The 8,788-nt window shown below is 46.9% G+C and overlaps 1 long non-coding RNA gene across 1 annotated transcript in view; it reads left to right on the forward strand.

The window, feature by feature from the left end:
- The first annotated feature begins 4,411 nt into the window (after positions 1-4,411).
- Positions 4,412-8,788, forward strand: part of LOC107182147 — a 16,214-nt gene continuing 11,837 nt past the window's right edge. The window contains exon 1 of the long non-coding RNA XR_001512875.1: positions 4,412-6,274. This is a non-coding gene — a long non-coding RNA (uncharacterized LOC107182147). The remainder of the gene's footprint in view (positions 6,275-8,788) is intronic.

Consider the following 8,788-nt stretch of genomic DNA (forward strand, 5'->3'; position numbering starts at 1 on the left):
TATGTGTCCTTAAGCTCCTCTTGGCTGTTTAGCGTTTCTCAGACTTTTTTTTTTTTTTTTACCTTGACCTTTGATAACCTTTGCAGTTTTGAGGAGGATTGGTCAGGTATTTTGTAGAATGTCCCTTCGTTGGGATTTGTTGGATATTTTTCTTGTGATTGGGATGGGGTTATGGGTTTTTGAGAGGAACACCTCAGAGGTAAAGTGCCTGTATTAGTCTGCATGGGGCTGCCATAGCAAACACCATAGACTGGCAACTTAAAAAACAAAAGTCTGTTCTCCCACAATCTGGAGGCTGGAAGTTCAAGTTCAATGTGTCAGCAGAGTTGGTTTCTCCTAAGGCTTCTCTCCTTGGTTTGTAGGTGGTTTTCCCTGTGTCCTCACGTGGTTTTCCCTCTACCTGCCTGTGTCCTACTCTCCTCTCATATAAAGACACCAGTCATATTGGATTAGGCTCCAACTCAATGACCTCATTTAACCTCAATTACCTCTTTAAAGATCCTATCTTCAAATACAGTCACATCAAGGTGATGGGAGTTAAGACTGAACATATCAATTTGGGGTAGGGCATCATTCAGCCCATAGAGTGCCATCTCATCAGATCAAGGGTCCATGCTATTATCATAACGATGTCGATGTTGACCTTGATCACCGGCTGAGGTGTGTTTGTCAGGTTTCTCCGCTGGTTTTTCCACGTAGAGTAGAAATCATGATGTGCAGTTCACACTTAAGGAGTGGGGATTATGTTCCATAAAACCCTTGGAAGAAACACAGGGTCAATCTTCATGACCTTAGTTTTGGCAATAGAATCTCAGATATGACACTAACAACAAAATAGAAAATAGATAAATTGGAGTTCGTAAAAACTCAAAACTTACGTTATCAGAGTATATTTTCAAGAAAGTGAAAACACAGCCTACAGAATGGGAGAAAATATTTGCAAATTATCCTATATAATAAAAGGCTAATATGCAAATAGATTGAACGGTGGGACAACTGGTTGCTATGATGCGCACTGACCACCAGGGGGCAGATGCTCAATGCAGGAGCTGCCCCCTGATGGTCAGTGCACTCCCACAGGAGGAGCACAGCTCAGCCAGAAGCCAGGTTCACATCCTCTGCAGCAGCACTAAGGACGTCCGACTGCCACAGGGAGCGAGCCTAAGCTGTCAGTCAGACATCCCCTGAGGGCTCCCGGACTGTGAGAGGGTGCAGGTCGGGCTGAGGGACTCTCCTCCCGCCCCTGCCAAGTGCATGAATTTCATGCACCAGGCCTCTAGTATATCTAATAAGGTTCTAGTATCCAGAATATATAAAGAACACTGACGACTCAACAACAAAATGGCAACACTTTAGCTTTTACAAAAAAAATGCTGTAACGAAGAAGCCTGTGCAGAAATCATGTTGCGTGTCTGAGCAGATCTGTAGAATAAATTCTCAGAAGGCCATGTACTTCTCTAATTTTGACAGCTCTTGCCAAGTTGCCCCCCATTGAGGGTGCACCAGTTTAGATTTCTCCCAGGATTTATGTCCAAACCTGCTCTGAAATATGCCAACACTAACAAGACTGATCATTGCAGTGTCACTCATAATAGCTTCGAACTAGAAACAGCCCAATGATACCCAACAGGAGAATGGATAAACAAATCATGGTCTTATCATACAATGGAATACTACGTAGCAATGAAAAGGACAAAGTTCTGCTACCCACAATGTGGAGGGACCTCACAGGCACGTCAATGAGTGAAAGAAGCCAGGACTCACAGTGGGATTCCAGCGAGATGAACCAATTATGCAGTCACAAGGAAGAAGACATCTTCCTAAGGTGACAGAGATAAAAACAGTGGTTAGCCTTGGATGGTGGGGTTATTGACTCCACAGGCACAAGACAGTCCCCTGAGGTTCTCAAAATGTCCTACACCTTGACCTAGCTGATAGTTACAGAGGTGTATGAATAGGTAAATACTCATGAAGCTATGTGTAAGCTATGGCTCAATTTTTTTAAAAGGCTTTTATTTTTCTTTAAAAGAAAAAATACTAATGTGCTAACAACATGGTCAGGGCAGCAGGCAGTCTCCATATACACAAAGGGTCACACGGCTGACCCTGTGTCTCTTTTGTCCAGTCTTAAACCAGCTGTGGGTTCTGGTTGTAAGGCGGGGGAGGTCTGTAGCTCCCTCTGGGCCATCTAGGGTTCCTCCCACACACTCAAAGGTGCGCCCCGTTGGGTGCTCTCTTATCGAACTCCTCCCCAACGCTGCCCCTGCCCAGACCATTCTCTGCACCAGCTGTTGAGCAGCTGTCTGGTTATTTATAGCCTTGGGGCTCTGCATGAAATGAGCCTCGCTCAGCAGCTCTTTCTCCTGCCATGGACCCTGCTCCAGAGCCCTTCTCACACCACCCCCCACTCCCCACTCCTCACCCCCCCACCCCCACCCCAAGCTTTCCTGTTCCTGGAACATTCCAGGTCCCACTGCTGGGCTGTGTGTTCTGTGATGAGGGGCCTGCCCTGCAGAGCTGATTCCTGGGGCTCATCTGTAGGACACTCCTTGAAGTGACCTTGAATGAGATGAAAGCTAATTTCCCACCAGACTCGGGCTGGGCCAGGTCTTGGGCACTCAGCTGCCATGCGGTCTCCCATCTCCCCAGTGAAGTCACATCCACTCAGAGGCTCAGCAGGAGGGTTCAGCTCCTTCCCGGGCAGCATGACGGTGGCCCTGGCCTCTCCTCTTCAGGGTCCTGGGCCTTCTTAGCTGAAGAGGCCAGCCAGGCTCTGTCCATCACGCTCCTCCTTCCCCTGGTGCAGGCCTCCCGGAGGCCGGGCACTCCCCTGCCTGCCCCATCCTGTGGGAGCTTCTGGTTCGGAGTCTAACCCCTCCAGGACAGTTTAGCAAGGGGCTCAACTCTGCCCTCCTCCCCACCCCCGGCTCTAGTGGGACAGATGGAAGCATCCTTCGGGAGCCTGGAATCTTTTCTCTAAGTTCCCTTTGGCACCAAGTTAGTCCCCTTTTTCAGCATTTCTTTTTTTAAAAAATATATTTTTATTGATTTTAGAGAGGAAGGAAGAGGAAGAGAGAGATAGAAACATCAGTGATGAGAAAGAAATCATTGATTGGCTGCCTCCTGCACGTCCCTGACTGGGGACTGAGCCCACAACCGGGACAAGTGCTCTGACCGGGGGAATTGAACTGTGACCCGCTGGTTTATGGGTCAACCCTCAACCACTGAGACATACTGGCTGGGTCCAAGTTAGTCTTGTTCCTCATTTCAGAAAATCAGGACACTCCCACCCACCCCCGAATCAAAAGGGTGGTTTGTTACCCACCTCCCCAGCCTGAAGGGAAGGAACCAAACTCCCTGCTTTCACGGTTCCGCTAAAAACTCTGTGGGGAAGCCCATCCCCTGGGAACAAGGTATAGGACTTCAGCTCTTCTGTGTTACCAGAGGAAGGGTGCTTATTGCAGGAGATAGGATCTGAAAACGTGATCTAAAGGAAGTAAAGGCTTTGCCTGTTTGCACTTTCCTTCCTTCCTGCCCCCCTCCCTCCCTCCTTTCCTTCCTTGGTAAAGCGAAGGAGGAAGGTCGGGCACACCAGATTCAAATGGATGTCATTGCATTGGTGCGATGCATAAGGTCCACGTTTTTTGTGATTAATCACTATGCTTTAATTATGATCAATTTGTAACAATGAAAATACATCCTGCATATCAGATATTTACATTACGATTCATAACAGTAGCAAAATTACAGTTATGAAGTAGCAACGAAAATAATTTTATGGTTGAGGGTCACCACAACGTGAGGAACTGTATTAAAGGGTCAAGGCATTAGGAAGGTTGAGAACCACTGACCTATCACCTTCTCCGTGGCCTGTGTGCACCTGACCCATCAGAATCCCCGCTGGGGCTCTGGAGTGTGGGCCGCCAAGCAGTTACTGGCAGAAAAACAAGAGCAAAATTAGTTTGCATCCTTTGCGTCTGTGGCTGCCTGCCAACGCTTCCTCCAAATATGCACATTTTCATTCTGGAAATTTTTGTCAGGTTTATTGCAAATGAAGGAGTGAGCAGACAGAAACAAAATGACATTTGCTGGGCTGGAAGGACTGTTTCTAAATCTATTCTCACGAATACACCAATGTTTGTGTGCTTTTCTGGGGGGACTTTCCTTCATGGGGGTTTAGAATCCAAGTCAGAGACAGCCTTAGTTTACCACTAGTCTTGGGTCTAGATCAGCGATTTTCAACCAGTGTGCGTGGTTGACCTCCTTTCCCTTAGATTGTCCAAAAAAAAAAGAAAGAAAAAAGACAACAGCCAACACAACAATAGCCCTCTGGTATGAATGAGTAAAAATTATACCTATTCTTTTTGTCATAACAGCAAAAAAATATATTTTTTGGTGTGCCGCAGAATTTTAATAATTAGTTTATGTTTCCATGCGATGGAAAAGGTTGAGAACTGCTGGCCTAGATGCATGCACATTTCCACATGTGCGTAGTGAATAGGCATATGGCCACTGTATGGCAAGGGCCATTGTAAGCCACCGCTGAAACATATGCAAGACAGATGGGCACTAAATCCACAAGATAATGGAGAATTGTAATGAATTTCATGGGCATCACGTTTTTATGTTCCTGTAAACTTATGAAAGCCATGAAATTAAACGACCGCCTCACAACAGCACCAGAGTGACTAATTTAATTGGGGGGAGGAGAAGGGAGGGGGAAGCCCTCTGGAAAAACCAATTGGTAAATCAAAACTAAAAACTGAGAATGATATCCTCGAGTTTTAACATTTGCTCACAGACCCCTTTGGCTATAGGAGTTTATTATACAGGATTCTCTCTTGTTTTACAAAAGGATGTGATGTCTCCAATCACACGGGGCAGGTCCCAGGGCCCACCTGGGATGACAATTCAATCTCAGGAGAGCCACTGGGCTGCAAAGGGGGCCCTTCCAGGACATGACTGCATTTAATGCTTTCTTATTCTCACATGAGCTTGATGACTGGATAAAGGAGGAGGTGAACAACGTTTCCTTCATGGACAAAAGAAAATGTGACCATCAGGGCATTTGCACATCGAATGACCTTCCTCCTCACTTCCCTGAACATCGCTCGTTGGCTAGGAGAGCAAGAATGTCTTTTTTCCTAGATATTTGGGCTGAATTAAAAAAAAAACAAAATTAAAAACGTCCAATCTCCTCCCAAGAGGAGCAGAGCTCTTCTTCGTCTTGGGTTTGCTGACCAGCTTCGCACACCTGTTTACCTAACACGCGCTAAAAAAGCCAAACTCAGAGGGAAGAACTGCACTGGGAACACTCATCCAACCACGCAGGAAACCTCACCCAACCACGCAGAGTGCGCTCTGACTCCTGGTGCTACACTTGTGGGCTCGGTTTCAGCATATTCTCACAGTCCAGGAACTGGAAGTCACACTTGTATCTTAAAAGACGGGGAAACTGGGCCAGCGAATACTTACTTACTTTGGATCTGTATTATTGGATTGCCCCAAAAATCTTTAGGAAAAAAAATGAGCTCCTTTACTTCTATTTTTGCTCAAAGCAGTCCAAAGAAAACAAGTGTTGGTTCCCTCCGGTCTGTGAGCTCAGCTCAGTGTTGAACCAACTCCAGGGAAGTCACAGTGAGAGCTGGCACCAGACCTGGGATAGAGCAGTGCATCCACCTGCACTGCTGACTGCAGAGGCCTCATTTCCCCGTTCTGCTCCGGGACAGGGACCCTCCAGGGGAGGGCACTTCTCTGCTCTCTTTCTTTATTTTCCTGTCTGCGTACGTTCCTGCTGGAGGAAAGGGGCCGCTGAAACTTCCAATCCCAAGAGTGGCATTCAAGGCCTTGGAAACTTGCAGTTGCACCGTGTGTTGCTCTGGACGCCTCTACTCAAGCTAAGAGGAGCTGCCCGTGGCCCCATGGCGGGCGGGTTAGATCTAGGGCTGCAACACCTTCTCCCTGCAGCGCCTGCATCTGGATTAAAATGCAGCGACCAGCTTTTGGCCCACGTGGACTGCACAGAGCACATGCGTGGGTAGGCTCTATGGATCGGTGTTGAGTTAAAAAGCAGTTTCTGGAACCTTGCAGATAAATTAATTTTCTGGTTAATTTATAGCGAGTACATTTTTTCCCCTTGAAATTGTGCCAAGCCCAGAATAGACAGACAACAACATTTGAGTCAATTATACTATATTTTGAATTTTTCCCCCACAGGTTTTCTCGGTCTACTGCATAAAGTTTTCTCTGATACAGTAAAACATTTTAATTACAAGTAGTAGTGAATGAAAGATAATGTGCTTTTATCTATATAGAGAGACATATGTATATCTCACAGATAGAGTTCTTCCTGGGTTTGGTTGTTGAGCGACCATAAACAGTTTCTTATTTTTTATTTACAATTCGGCTCCTTTCCAACAGAAAGGAAAGGTCAGGCCCCTCTCTCGGTGTTTTTATCTTCTGGAAAAGAGAAGACAGCAAAGTACGGATGAGTAGAAGGTTGGAGGGGAGGAAAGAGAGACCCACAAGCAGTGCTAGGACATACATTGAGGAGAAAAGAAAACTACACATGCTTCGGAATGGAAAGATGATGAAAATGTTCCGTGATTTCTTTCTGTATTTCATGACAAGCCGGATTCAGTGTCCCTGCACAGGGAGCCGGAGTCGGGTGTGTGCGAGAGAAGGTCAGTGTTAGGACAGAACATAAACCACCCACAAGTCAAAAGGCGGCTGGAACAGACCGCGTTGCCTCTTGACAGTGATTCTACCCCATGAACCACGGAGACTTGCTCCGTGACCGGCAAGGCAGGGCTGGCTGGGGCGCCGTGACCGTGACCGTGACCTGATGGGGCCGGGTCCGGTCGGGTTACATCGCTGCTGGAGCGCCTCGTAGCATCGGTTTCGGAATGAGGATGACTGCACGGATTGAGACAGTGGAAGCTGCTTTTAGCCATTAGATCATCTCAGGGACGTTACATCCTAGAATGCCGCCTGTTACAAATGGTGCAACTGACACAGGATTCCCGAGAGGACGTTAAGGCTTTGGGTGTTCCGCTCGGTGCTCATCCGTGCGTTATTGGTGCTTCGGTTTAATGCTGTCGCGTGAGGAGGGTGCACCAGGAGGCCCTGCTGGCACCCCCCAACTAATGGCTTATGGCGCCGGCAGCTGCGGCACTTGAGGGGCGCAGAGGTGGCTAAGAGCTGCCTGGGAGCCCAGCACGGCTGCACCGAATGTTGGTGAACTGCACTTCTTTGACAACCACTTTTCCGGGATCACCAGCTGGTCCTCTGCTCTGTCCCTGCACTCCCCCAAGTCCAAAGACAGCTTGGGACCCCAGAACCATTGGTGAGATTGGCTGGGGTCTCTAGGGGTTCCATGCAGGCCTGAGAGTCTGGTTCCCTGCTGCTGGGCCAGCCCAGGAGCTGAGGCATGAAGATCCTCTAAGCCCGAATCCGGCCCACAAAGCCCCGTTCACCATTGGGGAGTGCAGATGATTTTCCGAAGGGTGGTGGGTGCCCAGGTCCTGAAGCATCTCAAGCCGGGCCAGTGTATGAGGTACAGACCAGGAAAAGTGTTACAAGCAGAACATGAGGTCATCACTGTTCACCAAGGAGCCAGAGCGGCAGCAGGAGGGTTGGCACCGTGCTGGGACGTGGAGGCTGCTTTCTCACCTCCCGGGGACCTGCAGAGCCAGTCTCTTCCGCTCTGCCAGCCGGTCTCACGCACGGCGGACACTCTCCCGGCACTGGCAGAGCTCCTGCTCCAAGTCATCCACTGGGCCGTTGCTACGGGCACAGGTGCACCAGGTCTTGGGTTTGTGGTGGTGACAGAAGCCACCTGTCGGGCGCACAGACAAACTCTTGGGAGTTCTGGAAACTGTTGAATGGCTAGTTCATGAGCTCACACTTGGTTTTCTCTCAAAGCATGCAGGTCTGAGCCTATTGTAATTCTGCCAACAAAATGGACAGGTGAAGAAGAGGAAATTTGGAAATGAGATTCTGAAAGGGCTGAAGCGGCCCACTGTATTGGCTACATAAGACATGGAAGAATTTGAATCACTATCCATGTGATTCATGCAAGAAATTCGTTCAATAAATGTTGACCCATTTGAAACATTTTAGGAAAAAGGATGCTTTTACCCTCAATTACCTGCATAACTGCTTCAAATCTCTTTTTAAAAACAGTTTTACCTTATCTTCTTAGGCTTTATTGTATTAATTTCCTGAAAGTTCATATAAATAACATTCTTCAATATTAAAAAACATACAAACAAATCTGAACATTCTCCCAGTGCCACGGTGGGTTAGGGTGAGAAGTCTATGGAAGTCCTTGACTGGAGATTTTGGAAAGTACAACTTGACATGCAATTAATATAAGCAGGAGAACGAGGACAATATTCAGCCACATTCTTCTGTGCTAAATGAATTCTCTAACTGTAGCTGTGGTACCATCAGAAGCCTTTATCCTTGAGGAAGAAGAGATGTCATTCTGGCCAAACAAAATTACCCAAGAAAAGTTCCATCAACACACCATGTTACAGAACTTGCTTCTAAAAAGTAAACTCTTGGTGTTCTCAGTCCCCTGTAAACAGTCAACAGTCTGTTTTGTTTTTTTATCCAAGATCTCCAAATTGGTGTCAAAATTACAAATTATGTTCTATGCTATTTCAAGTTAAAGGCCAAGTGATATTTGTTTTTTCGTTCCCTTTCTCTAATACGTTCCTGAAATATTGGAGATGTATAGATATATGATAAGGTATTTTTATTATTTTTTTTTAATATATTTTAT

This window comes from Myotis davidii, unplaced genomic scaffold (genome assembly GCF_000327345.1).
Source record: "Myotis davidii unplaced genomic scaffold, ASM32734v1 scaffold555, whole genome shotgun sequence".
Classification (NCBI taxonomy): domain Eukaryota; kingdom Metazoa; phylum Chordata; class Mammalia; order Chiroptera; family Vespertilionidae; genus Myotis; species Myotis davidii.